Here is a 14,765-nt window from a genome sequence, read left to right as displayed (position 1 = left end):
TTTTCCCAAAGGGGATAACTATACATTTCTTGGCAACGAGCTTGAGCCCATGGCTGTGGCACCAAGCATCGGTTTCTGCAAGGCCCTTTTGTAGAATATCCACATCAGTTGGGGATTCAATAATGGCCCACAGTTTGCAGTCATCTGTGAACTTTGTTAGCCAGAGTCCCTTAGTGCTGGCCTGAGAAGTAGATGCCAAACAAGGGCGGTCCCAGGTCTGAACCCTGAGGTACTCCACTTGTCTGGAGCTGGATTTTGAGTCGGCTACTTTTACAGTGTGGGTTCTGTCAGTAAGTCAGTTGGTAACCCATTGAGTGACATAGGGATTAATGCCCAGCTTAGCAAGTTTATCTATGATTCCAGAGTGGGGGATGGTGTCAAAGGACTTGGCGAGGTCCAGATAGACTGTGTGGACCGTCTTACCCTCGTCCACATCTCTGTAGACTGATCAAAGAAGTCAATCAGGTTGAGGAGACAAGATCGGCCCTTTACGAAAACAAACTGGGTGGGGTCCAGTGTTTGAAGGTTGCCAATGCCCTATTTTATAAGTTCCATGATAATGCGTTCCATGGCTTTGCAGATCAGGCTTGTCAGACTGATGGGATGATAGCTTCCAGGATCCAAGGTGGATCTCCCCTTGTGGAGTGGGATAACTGTAGCTGTGCACCACTCACTGGGCAAGAAGCCTGAGGTGAGACTGATTAAACATGACACTTAGGTGAGGTGCCAGTTCATTTTGTAGTTCGTGTAGTACACAGCCCGGGATGTCGTCTGGTCCCATGGATGCTGTATTCTTAGCTTTAGAGTGTGTGTGTGTTTTTTTTTTACCTGTGTGGCCGTGATTACCAGAATTTGGCAATCTATTGTTACTGAGATGGGCCCTTTAGGGGGTGAGAAAGGGGTGAAGTTGGCACTGAATCGATCTGCCAGGATATTGGCAATATCCTTGGGATCAGTATATTTAAATGCCATTTTATAGCTCAGAGTAGATCTGAGCATTGCCATTTAGATTCTTGACATAACTACAGAATGCCTTGTGGTTGTCCTTGAATTCTTTGGCAATTTTATTTTTGTAACTAGCTTTGGAGGATTTTATGAGGGATCTCAGGTTCTTACTGAGACTGGTAAGGAGTTTTTGCATCCTGGGATTTTCCTCTTTTCTGCAACACATGGAGGTCCAACAGAACGGGTTCTGACAATGCCCTGTATGCCATGCACAGATCTCCCCTCAATAGCTTGTAGGAGACAGAGTACACGGATAGGGCTCAGAGATGGTCTGCATAGGACATTTTACTTATGCCCTTTTAATGAGGAACCTCTGTGGACATTCCATTTCTGGGAAATACCTGGTTAGGTACATACCAAAGGGGGCACTGTACTCAATGATAGGTCTGATGAATGCTGAATACAGTGGAACGACGACTTCCTTGGACCTAGATGCCATAGCTTTATTTAGAAGTTGCACAACATGGAATGATTTCCACACTACTGTTGACACGTGATTGTCAAAGGCTAAATCACTATATATATATATATATATATATATATATATATATATATATATATTTATTGGTGTGCGTGTGTGGGGGGTGTCTTGAAGTCTCTGACTACTGGGTCAGTTCTAAGGGGTGTGTTTTCAATATGATAGTTACCAGGGGTGGATGACTTCATGAAGGATACCATTATGCATTTATTGGCATTTAGTTTTAGTTCATGGCTCTCACACCAGTTGTTTGTGTCAGCCCTTCCTAAAGAACATTTGGGTCAGTTTGGGATTCAATGACAGCTCCTAATTTGCAATCATCTGCCAATTTAGTCAGCTAGAGACCACTAACATTGGCCTTGACTTCAGGTAAGTACATGCCAACAAGGAGTGGTCCAAGGACTGAGCCCTAAGGGGGTCCCACTTGTGAATGACTTCTTTGTAGAGGTGGACTCCTCAATTTTAACTTCTTGGGTTCTGTCCATGAGCCAGTTGGCTATCCACTGGGTGTCATATGGGTTTGTACCTAACCTCCTGAGTTTTTCAACAATGTCCGAGTGGGGTATCGTGTCAAATGCCTTGGCTAGGTCAAGGTAGGCAGTGTGAACCATTTTGCCCTCATCCATTGCTTTACTGACCTTCTCAAAGAAATTCACCAGGTTGAGTAGGAATGACCTGCCCTTGATGAAACCAAACTGGGATGGGACTAGTGTCTGGAGGTTTACTATATCACTATGGATCACTTCCATGATAATTCTTTCCATGGCTTTGCATACAAGACTAGTGAGACTTGATGGATATGCAGATCTTTGACTGTTGAGATCTTTAAAACTGAGGGGAGATACCTAACTGGATGCAGCAAGCTGGACAAAGCAGACATTGCCCATGTTGCCACATTTCTCAGGTTTCCCCACAGTTATCACTGGAGTGCTAGCCTGCCAGCAATTAGAAGATACCCAAACCTCTACTACAGTATGGCCTATCTGTCATAAGAAACCCTAGTTTCCTCTTCCAGAATAGGCAAGTGAACATAAGTGTATCATACCAACCTCCCCCACCTTGGCTTCCTGCTGCTCCTGGTCCACTGCACTCCTCCAGACCCTAGGGCTACAGATCTGAAGATGGGCTTTGATGCTCATAGTGACAAATAACTAAAGACAAAGTTCCACTGCATAAGGTTATCCCTTTTATCAATGCCATATCTGTTAGCACAACCACTTCACAATTTACACGTCTTAGGAACTCTGAATACTCGGCACCCCCGCACCACCCGATATCTCTGTACACATACTGGCTGTATCCCAATCCCCAAGAATAAGAAGCCCTCCTGAAACGAGAAATGTTTCCCATGACTGCTCTCAATGCAATTTTCACAGCAACAGGAAACTAGGCTCTCCACCCTCTCAACACCCTCCAATGCAACTTAGTCACTGTACACCTTTGATTTGGCCTTATGCTCCCCGGAGCACTCATATTTTTACAAATGGCTCCTCACCTGCTTATTGCTTCCTTAAATTTTAAAAATCATAGTCTTACCCCCCCCAATTATATGGTCTGTTTTCCACCACACTCCCTTGTTTACGGTTATTTAAATGTTTTTCAAGAAGAAACATTTTATCTGATGAAGTCTGACCGATGAAAGTGCTCATTACTTTGAACAAACCAGACAAATTCAGTCTCAACGAAGGATTTTCTTGTTTTCATTGCCTGATTTTAAGAATGTGTTCTACTCTAGTTAGCTGTCTGCCTGGAAAATAACTACACAAATACAACGATTACTGTGAAGAAAAAGGCTTTTCCTTTTGTTTCGTAAGGCATTTTTAAAACAGTTGTAATTGCAACAATTTCTGTTGCCCGTGGCTCACATTTTCAGCATTAAATACACAGTGAGAATTTTATTGCATAAGCCAACCCACAGGTTCTCTTCATTCCATTAGTTAGCCCATTTACACTCAAAAATACTATTTGGATACCAACTCAGGATTATGCACAACTTGAAACTAGCAGCAACACGTCTGTCCTTTCCTAGTCATTTCCATGCTAGCTGCTAGCTTGTTCTTTCCTTCTCTCACTCGTATTACACACGAAGAAAACATCCTTAACTTAAAAAACCCTGCTTAAGTTTACAAAACATCTAACGCTTCCCCAGCACAGCTAACATAAAACACCCTAAACTACTTACAGAAATCGTAACGCTCCAGGGGATGGACAGTTAAATGCCTCAGCACGCCCTACTTCACCTCCTCATTTTTATGTGATATTCAGGTTCAGTTCCTGATACCGACATACAGGAATCATCTACTTGTGCAATAAAACTAGTTGTAGCATACAGATTGCAACTTAGGTGCTTATGGCATCTTCCAGAATGTCTACAGTTCTACAATCATACAAACAGCATCAGTAGCAATGCTTTGTTTTTTTGCACAATCATACAAACACCATCAGTAGCGATGCTTTATTTTTTGTACAATCATACAAATAGCCACAGTGGTGCAGCGGTTAGCATTGTCGCCTCACAGCAAGAGGTTCTCCAGTTCGATCCTCGGCTGGGGTGCCTTCTGTGCGGAGTTTGCATGTCCTCCCTGTGGTTGCGTGGGTTTCCTCCGGGTGCTCCAGTTTCCTCCCACATCCCAAAGACATGCTGCAGGTAGATTGGACACACTAAACTAGCCCTAGGTATGAGTGTGTGCGTGTGTGTGCCTTCCGTGGAAGGATGGGCATCAGGCTGGCAAGTCAACACTGTAAAACTCTACTGCCAATCATGAGCAAACAGGTGATCTGCTGTGGTGACCCCTAACCAGGAAAAACTGAAAGAAAAAGAAAATACAAACAGCATCAGTAGCGGTGCTTTATTTTCTGGACAATCATACATATGAACATCTCAGACCAGTTGTTTTACATTAGGAAGGTTTGTGGCCTGTACTGTGGTGGCAGGACAGGCAGCTTACATCCTTCTAAGTTGGGAACTGCTGATTGAGGGCTCAGTGTCTGTTATTCTAAAAGTGTATTAGTTCTGGTTTAAGCACTTGGGCTTCAGGCCAGTTATTTTACATTGAGAGGGTTTGTGGTCTGCACTCTTGTGGGAGGAGAGGCTGGACTCTGCCCTTCTGAGCTGGGAATTTCTGGTTAAAGGCTGATAGTGCCTGCATATTTAAACTGCTTCTTACTGAAATTGGTACACCTTGTTTGCTGTAGCATAGACTAGATCCAAGCCTGCTGAATCTAGCTTTGTTTGTATAACTTGAGCACTAATCCAGGCATTCTTTAAAGTATTCAATTGTATTTATTACTGCTTGGTAGTAACTTGATTAAAGTGTAGCTATCATTCTAAGTCTTTTGGATTAAGCACTTGGGCTTCAGACCAGTTGTTTTACATTAGGAAGGTTTGTGGCCTGTACTGTGGTGGCAGGACAGGTAGCTTACATCCTTCTAAGTTGGGAACTGCTGATTGAGGGCTCAGTGTCTGTTATTCTAAAAGTGTATTAGTTCTGGTTTAAGCAGTTGGGCTTCAGGCCAGTTATTTTACATTAAGAGGGTTCGTGGTCTGCACTCTTGTGGGAGGAGAGGCTGGACTCTGCCTTTCTGAGCTGGGAATTTCTGGTTAAAGGCTTATAGTGCCTGCATATTTGAACTGCTTCTTACTGAAATTGGTACACCTTGTTTGCTGTAGCATAGACTAGATCCAGGTCTGCTGAATCTAGTTTTGTTTGTATGCTTGTTATTTCCCTGAAATGCTAATTCCACCTAAAACGTGGCTTTTCAGCACTTCTGTGGATCCCTAGTGATATCTGCATTGCTTACTGTACTTATTTCCTTGTTTCACTTGAAAGAAAGTTACTGTTTGTCATTTTTGCATTTAAGTTACCTGGCACTTGCTCACTAAGTCAGCACTAAAAAATTAAAAGCACTACACCCTCACAAACTCCCCTTGAGTACCTTGTTCCCTATTGGCCCTTTTTTCAATTATAAAGGAATTCCCAATACTATTCTAGCATGTCCAAAGGTCAGTTGTCAATCTCCCCTCCGGTCCAGCTGGAGAATCTGGGAATCTTGAGGCAATGTTACAACTGCCTCAAGTACACAGACAACCCTCTCCTCCTCCCAACAAATTCCAACACATGTGAGAGATGCAACCATATAGCCAAACTGGAGGCTAAGCTCTCTCAACTCAGTACTGGCGTAACCAGTCAGGAGGAGAAGGAAACCACACTCACTACAATTCCAGTCTCACACAGACCTACCACGACAGCAAACCAAACACAAACACACAAAAACATACTCGGAGGCTCTAAATAAAAATCTGCCTAAGCAGCAGAGACCTCCAAAGCAGACACCCAAGCAACCGCTACCCTAAAACAAAACACGTGCAACACATAGCTCACAAAGCCAGTGTGCCAAACAGTCACAGCCCTTAAGGCTAAACAACACACCTGATACACTTGTAATAGGCGACTATCGTCAGGCACACAGACGGCGCACTCACCAGGCTGAACAAGGAGAAGGTCACGGTGAGCTGCCTGTCGGGCGCTAGGATCCGCCACATAACACAAGCACTCAGGTCACTCCAAGGCAAGTACAAATATGACTCAGTCATTGTCCATGCTTGTGTGAATGACCTGAGACGTACCTCCCTGGACTACATGAAGAGACAGAGGAGCTCTCTGAGCATGTAGCCCAGGCCTGTATGACCCTGACCTTGAGTAGCATCTTACCCTTACCAAGAATTATGCCAAAATATGAAGACAAGATGATCAATTTCAACAATTGGCTTAAGTATTGGTGTCATTCAAAGGGGATCCAATCCCTGTCAGCCTGGGATGACATGCTCGACAAGCCACGATGATTCGCTAGGGATGGCTTGCACCTGTCACCCCTGGGCTTTCGGATATTGGCAAAGGCTCTTGTTACCCCCGTAGTGCCTTTTTTAGGCAAGGCTCAAAAGACAAACCCACCTCCATAGGTATCACAAGTGATAAGAAACTAAGAGTAATGCTACTCAATGCCAAAAGTCTAAACCTCAAGATGCATGCACTCAAAACTCTCCTTAGCATGGAGAACATAGATATCTGTGCAGTAACAGAAATCTGGTTCAAGGCTCCCGAGAGCACCCCAGCACTACCAGGTTATACCTCATACCATGCTTTTCGGCCCCAAAACTTGGACCGAACCACAAAAGGAGGGGGAGTATCAATATTCGTCAAAGATACCCACACCTCCAGGTTGGTGGCACAGCACGAAGCATCAGAGACTATCCATGTGCAACTAACAGTGGGTAAAACTGCCTTCCAGTCTGTAGCCTGCTACAGACCACCCTCTCAAACCCAGGAACCCCACTTGGCCTTCCTGAGAACACTGGAAAATATGAAGGTCTCGCCAAACACCATTATATTGGGTGACTTCAACTACCCAAACATAGACTGGGAGCATTACTCTAGCTCCAACACCCTAGCCCAAAGGTTCCTAGAATTTATAAACTCAAATGCTATGGAACAACTTGTTACCACTCCCACAAGAGGGGAAAACATACTGGACCTGATCATCACCAACATGGGGACTCTATGCTCCAGACCAGAAGTGTATCCCTCACTGGTAAGATCAGACCATAAACTAATCTCACTGGATATTCACAACCCGACCCCACCCCCTGCCCAGAATACCACAGTGAAAAACTTCTCTAAAGCAAATTTCACACTCCTCAAAACCGAGGTGGAATCCTTCAAAGCCCCCGGGCCTGTGGAAAATATGTCCCAGACCACAGAATCCTTTATAAAAGTATTCTATGAACACCTTCAGGAATGCATGGATCATGCAATCCCAAATAAAACCAAGACCCAATCCTCCAAAGGCAGACGTCCTGTCTGGTGGACCCCAGCCATAAACAAACTATACAATAGAAGGAGGAAGCTACTACATGATAGAGCAAAATCCCAAAAAGGGAAGGCATCTCTGATCAGTATTAGCAAAAAACTACGGGCACTCAAAGTCGTCTAACGCCAGCTTCGAGAGAAAAATTGCACAGGACACTAAGGATAATCACAAGGCTTTCTTTAGTTATGTTAGGAAGCTGGGTGGGAATTCCCAGATATGCTCAGAATTAGTCCAAAATGACAAAAAATACACCGAACCCACAGACGTTGCCAACATCCGAGCCGACAGGTTCAGCGCAAACTTCTCCCCCCCCCCACCAAAAGGGCAAATATCTATCCCAGCAGAGTGCTGCCCCCCTGACATCTCAGATGCTCAGGTAAGAGCCGCCCTCTTCAAAGCAAAAAACACAGCATCAATGGGACCAGACGGTGTCCCGGGCTGCGTCCTACATGAACTCCAAGAAGAGCTAAACCCAAACATAAAACTACTGTTCAATCTTAGCTTTACTACAGGATATGTACCCCAAGAGTGGCGCACAGCAACAGTGGTACCTCTCCACAAAGGTGGTGCCTCAACGGATCCTGGAAACTATTGCCCCATAAGCCTGACTAGCTTGGTCTGCAAAGCTATGGAAAGGATCATCATGGACCTCATAAATAAAGATATTGGGGACCTACAGACACTGGATCCTACCCAGTTCAGCTTTAAGGGCAGATCCTGCCTCTTAAACCTGGTCGATTTCTTTGAAACAGTCACCAAGACCATTGACGAGGGGAAGGTGGTCCACACAGCCTACCTGGACCTCGAAAAAGCCTTCGATACAATACCCCACTCGGGCATTATAGATAAGCTCACCAGCTTAAATATAAACCCCTATGTCACTAGATGGGTTGCAAACTGGCTCAAGGACAGAACCCACATGGTTAGAATTGCTGGAGCCATGTCAGACTCCAAACCAGTTACAAGTGGCATCCCACAAGACTCAGTCCTGGGACCTCTCTTGTTCAGTATATACTTCTCGGAGGTACAGGCCAACACGGAAGGACGGTGGCTGACCAAGTTCGCAGATGACTGCAAACTGGGCACCATAATAGACTCTCCAGCCGACACAAGAATCCTCCAGAAGGGCCTCATAATAACAGACAACTGGTGCTAGAGCCATGGCCTCTAGCTAAATGCCAAAAAGTGTATAGTCATCCCCATTGGCAAAAACAAAGTGCCCACAAATTACCACATAGGTGGTAATCCATTAAGTACAGAAGAAGTAATTAGGGACCTGGGGACCCAAGTTGATAGCAATCTCTCATTTGACAACCACATGGCCAAAGTGGTTAGAAAAACATTTTATATAGCCCACCTAATCATGAAGGGATTCACATCTAGATCAGGGGAGGTCATTGTGCCTCTTTACTCATCCCTCATCAGGCCCATAATTGAGTACAATGCCCCTTTTGGGATGTACCTTACCAGACACCTGCAGTAACTGGAAAGACCCCAAAAGTACCTCACCAAGAGGATCAAAGAGCTCAAACAGATGCCATATGCTGCCCGGTTAAAGAAACTCCAGCTCTACTCAGTGGCATACCACCTGCTCAGAGGCGATCTGTGCCTGACGTATAAAGCCATGTCCAACCCGGAATTAATGGACATGCTGCACCTCAGAAAATCCAAATCCGATCGAGCTACGTGCTTGAGAGACTTGAACCTCAGCACTGAAATAAACAGGACATGCTGGAGAGACAGATTCATAACCCAGAGGGCTCCCTTCACTCTGGAATAAAATCCCAGTCCAGGTTAGGCAGAGTCCCTCATTGACTCTCTTCAAGAGGAATCTTGATGAGTGGATGGGAGATCGTAGGTTTACCCCGGGTATCACTTCTGTGTCACTGTTAGACAGAGGCACAGTATACTAACCTCGAAAAAGGGCATAGCAAAATTAATTTAAAATGGGTGGCGAAAGACAAACACACTCTGGCTAGGCTTATAAATGCCCTAGGGCAGATAGCCTAGTATGAACCTATGAACAGCATCCGTAGGAATGCTTTATTTTTTGTACAATCATACGAAGAGCATCAGTAGCAATGCTGGCACTAACACTAAAAGAAAAATCACTGGCTATGTTCTTGCACAAAGCCAAACAGTTAAGAAGGCTGTTAGTACCGCACAACCCAACACTAAACCAATGGCACGCAGTTCAGCCAAAAATACTCAGACCTACATATGCTGAGGATCGTAAAAGTAACCTCCCTAAAGCACAAAGGTCTTCTAAATGCAACATAGGAAACAAGTAGGCTCAGCAAACACATGCAGAACCTATCATGAAATATACAGCCATGAGCCATATTGTTTCAAGTCAAAAGCATATGAAGGCAAAGCTCCAGACAATGCAATATGCTTGTTATAGACGTCTCCATAGTGAAGACTCACTAATGCTCCACTCACCAGGTTACACAAGGACGGGTTCAAGGTTAGCTGCCTATCAGGTGCAAGGATTCACCACATCACACAAGTCCTTACACCACAACTACACATGTGACACAGTCCCTGCACACGCCAGTCTAAATTACTTGAGATGTACTTCCATGGAATACATGAAGGCAGACATGATGGGGTTTTCAATGCATGTCCGAGGCTGGTATGACCCTAACCTTGAGAAATATTCCATCACCAGCAATGATGCTGCAATGCGAACAAAAGATTGTTGATTGCAACTGGCTTAGCTCCCGGAGTCATTTAAAGGGAGAACAATACAGATCAGCCTGGTAGGAGATGGTAGACCATTGTTACTGCTTTGTCAGGGATGGCCTGCATATCTCATGCCCCCCCCGCCCCCGAACACACACACACACACACATACATGCTTTTGTATATTGGCTTAATCTTTGTCCACCCTGTAGAGCCTTTTTTAAGTGAAATGAGACTTCTAAGAATCTAGTTAACATAGGTTCATAGGTTGGTACTAGGCTATCGGCCCTAGGGCCTATATAAGCCTGGCCATAACAATTCCCTAGCTATTTCTTCCCACAATATTTACTTCCATGGACCCCTTGTCTAGCAGGGCGACTGACGTGATCCCCGGGGTGAATTTCCTATCTCCCATCCAATCATCAAGGTTCTTTTTGAAGAGAGCCAAAGAGAACGCTCTGCTTGACATGTATGGGCAGTCTATTCCAGAGTCTGGGGAGTCTCTGGGTCAGAAACCTATCCCTCCAGCATGTTTTGTTCATTGTAATGTCAAGGTTTAGATCCGTGGAGCGTGTCTCTGAGTGATTTGGATTTCTTTAAGTGTAGCATGTCCAACAGCTCTGGGTTTGACATGGCCTTGTATGTTAAGCAAAGATCAGCTCTGAGTAGACAATATGCAACAGAGTATAGGTGGAGTTTTCTTTAGACAGTCAGCATAGGGCATCTGCTTTAGGCCTGTGATTCTTTTAGTGAGGTATTTCTGTAGCCTTTTTAGTTGTTACAAAGGCACTGCTGTTTGACATACGGAGCATTAAACTCCACACCTTAAAAGCACTACTTATGTAAAACACATGCATGCATAGTAGCACAGGCCAGGTTCTAAAACACTCCATCAATGCAGGACTTCAATGCTCATCACTCGTACAAGCCCACTGCCTGAGACAAAGGTACTAAAGGCAGAAATGCCGCTATATTTTTAAAATCTATCTTCCCACCAGACTCGGAGAAGATAACCTGAACTCCTCTCCATCCAACTTGATAAAAATAAACCCCCTTATTACATCATACCCAGCTACTGGCTCCTCCTTACCCTGCAACTCTAACTGAACCAGTAATGAGTCTATGTATTAATCCAAACATCATTCTCCTAGGAGACTTCAGCTATACCACTATCAACCAGAAGACTTGTACAGATTCAGACACTTATGCCCAGAGATTTCTGGACATCAGTACAAATTCTAAGGGCTAGTTAGTATTCACCTCAACCAAGAGCAATAAAATCCTGAACTTGGTTCTTACTCATATGAGACAGCTCTGCTCTTCACCAAACTACAATAGTTTAAAATGTAAAAAATGAATATGCACATAAATCTGTCTAGTTCCAACCTCACCAACATGAGTGTTAAGAAAAAAATAAAAAAGAGAGAAACTAGTGGTCTTAAAACTTCATTGATGAGCTCAGTCACAATAATTTTCAAAAATCATGAAACCCACATAGTGCTCCAAAGCATCAAGCTTTATCACAGACTAACCTTTATGTGGATATTGATAGTAAGATACAAGCAGTCAAAATATTTTAGTCCCTTTAGTCTCCTAAACAGGTCAGGCATATTTTTATCAACCAGACGAAAAGTTGTGGATGGCAAATAATAAAGAGCTGAAGGACTTAATCTGGGATGGGGAAGGCAGCAAGAGTTAAGTTGGATAAAAAGATTCTTCAGGAACAGGGCGATTGGGATTACCCGATTTGAAGGGGTATTTCAGAGGTACACAGTTAAGGCTCCTATAGCACATGCAGAAAGCAGAAAGGGATGATGATGAAATAGGGAGGAAGCTCAAGAAATAAGGAGAGATTGGGATTTTGGATGTAGGCCCTTAAGGAGAATAATAATCATACAGAATATTACATCCATAAAGTAGCAGAAAGTATTCTAAGAACTAAGCCAACACAGGAATCGAGAAAGGAGATTCTGCCGACAGGGATGATTGCAATTAGGGATACAGACAATAGGCAAATGGAGGCTGGAATTTATAGGAGAAAACTGGCAAAGGAACTAAGGTACTGGAAGCAAATAACTAGCAAGGGAAAGGTAATAGAATGGGAAGATGTCAAGAATTTATTTGGACTTCAGGTTAGAGACAGTCTTCCCTATCAAGGATTGACAGAGTAGAGGCAAAGAGAAAGAAATAGGGGGGGGTACTAAAAAAGACCAGCACTGGTAGAGCTTTTAGTAGAATTCAGAACAGAAGCTGCCATTAAAAAAGGCATAATTAGTAGAGCATATCACATACTGCATGATAACTATAAGAATCAATCAGAGGAGGTTAGAAAAGATTGGGAAGAGAGACTGGATAAGCAATTCACAAGGAAACAATGGGAAGATATATGTATGTCTCCCAAATATGAAACAAAATCTATAAGATTTAGATATTTTGGTACCCCAAGTAGACTCCAGAGAATTTTTTCCTCAGGTAGGCAGCAAATGTTGAAGGTGTGATGGGGAAGAAAGAGGTACTTGGGAACATATTTTCTGGGAGTGCAGCAAGTTGGCAAACTTTAAGGATTCCTTGTGGGATGCACAGTCGGCGATGCTGGGTGGGTGGATTGGTGTGATGAGGGAGATGATTTTTTCTGAGCTATGATACAGAATCAGAATTACCTAAACATGGATGGCCTTGTTGTGTCTAATTATGGTGGCTGCCAATAAAGAAATTACTAGAAAATGGAAACCCAAGATCTAAACCAATTATATTAGAGGTAGTGAATATAGTAACAGAGATAAAACTGGAACTGAGATCTTTAGAAAAGGGTAGGAGCAAACTACACAGGAAAAAATGGGAATTGGGGGAACAATACATTCAGAGGAGGAATGAGGTTTAAAAGAATGACTTAAATGAGGCATGTAACTTTTGACTGAAAATGACTGGTTAGATTATAAGTGATGTATAAACATTTACAACTGGGAGTTTGTCAGTATGATTTGCGATGTAAAATGCTTGCATCTGGGATTGTATTGGTGTGTTTTTTCATTTATATAAATGCAAGATTGCTTAAGTGATGGTTTAATAAAGATGCTTGTTTAAAAAAGGGGGCAGGAATTTATGTAATGTTGCTTAGGAGGTTATATGATATATAGTAATATATATGAAGTATAATGTTTTTTAATGTGTTAATACAGTTTCATTACTTTTGTATAAATGTAAATTTGTCTATATCACACGTGATAATTCAATAAAGGTGGGTCTGAAAATAAAAGAAACTATATCCGTAGGACCAGAACACATACCAGGCTGCCTACTGGTTAGCCTGAAATATGACTTAGGAGAAATCTTGCAGATGTTATTAGCCTCAAATAAGGCCAATCTATAGCCAAACAGGATAGGTTACTTCATGCACCAAAAGGTAAACTGGCTAGGCTTAAAATGACCCAAAACGGCAACTGGTCTAGTACTTACTTATGAAGCTGTCACTAGTTTATTAAGTATCTATAAACCTGTGGACTTATTGCTTTGCAACATTCACAATAAAAACAGCACACAACATCACTCAAACTTTTCAGTTTTGATTTTCTCCAGCATCAGCTAAGGTTTCAGCTGATACTGTGCCATGGTAGGTCACTTGAAGCTGGTAATATCAATATCCTGCATTTAATCAGTACTTTACTATCAATTACTAGTAAGCTGTCCACATCTTATAACTTTTTCATAGTGCTATCAAGTTGCCAATTTCCATACCTCCCAAAAAGCTTCAATTCATTCTCCTGACCAGAGGTGGTCAGCATTTAATGAGGTATGACCGCTCATAGAAAAGAAAGGAACATGCATGCAGTGTGTAAGCAAAGGTGGAGAGCTATGGTTCTCAGCAGCTCTTTAGGCTACATTAGCAAAGCTGACATAGTACAGTTGTGTAAAATCTTACCGTAGCATTAGATGCCCTTCTCTTTGCTGCTACAGTATTCCTAATGCAAAGGATCTTTTGCCAAGGATAGTCCAAAGTCCTCTCTGTATAGCAAAGCCTTTAGCATCTCTACAGGTGCCATACATCACACATATGCTTCCCCATGCAAGGCATAGGGGATAAAGGTAACATGCAGACACACAAACTTCAAAAGTGAAAAATCCAGGAGAAGCAGAATGTCCCTAGGGGCCAGGAGGAACATATGCATCCAGGAGGAGGAGAAAAAAGAGAGAAGAAAGTACAGTTGTGTACACTTACCATAAATGTAGATGTTCGAGTGTGTTCACTGTTGCAGTCATGACTGTAGGGTTCTCCCCTGCCGGCAGGCAGTCCTCGGTCGGCCAGAATCCCAAAGTCTGGGTCCGGCGTCGGCTGTTCAACCATGCTCCCTGATGTCAGAGCACCAGGAGTACAAAGCTGACAGCTGACGCCATGTTCTCCAGTTTTGCTTGCCCCAGATGTCAGGAGTTCCAAAATGAGTAAGGTCCCATACCCTTTGCAAATGCACCTCAGAAGAAGGGAGAAAAAAGGGACCACACAAAAGAAAAAATAAGAGGGGACAGGAGGAAGGGAAACCCAGACTGCAACAGTGAAGACACTCGAACATCTACATTTATGGTAAGTGTACACAACTGTACTATGTTCATCGTGTTTCACTGTTGCAGTCATGACTGTAGGGTAGAATCCCAAAGCAGAATGAAAGGGAGGTGGTCATAAAGTAGAGGAGGCGGCTATAAGGCCCTGCAAGACTGCAGAAGCAAAGCCTGCCCT

The 14,765-nt window shown here is 43.4% G+C and overlaps 1 protein-coding gene across 2 annotated transcripts in view; it reads right to left on the bottom strand.

The window, feature by feature from the left end:
• Positions 1-14,765, bottom strand: part of KIF21B (kinesin family member 21B) — a 1,412,490-nt gene that overhangs the window by 534,761 nt on the left and 862,964 nt on the right. The gene's annotated exons all lie outside the window — the stretch shown is intronic.

The sequence above is a fragment of the Protopterus annectens genome, chromosome 7.part0, assembly GCF_019279795.1.
Source record: "Protopterus annectens isolate FY-2018-M chromosome 7.part0, PAN1.0, whole genome shotgun sequence".
Lineage (NCBI taxonomy): Eukaryota > Metazoa > Chordata > Ceratodontiformes > Protopteridae > Protopterus > Protopterus annectens.
The sequence above is the reverse complement of the archived record's forward strand: the minus strand, read 5'-3'. Positions and strand labels throughout refer to the sequence as shown.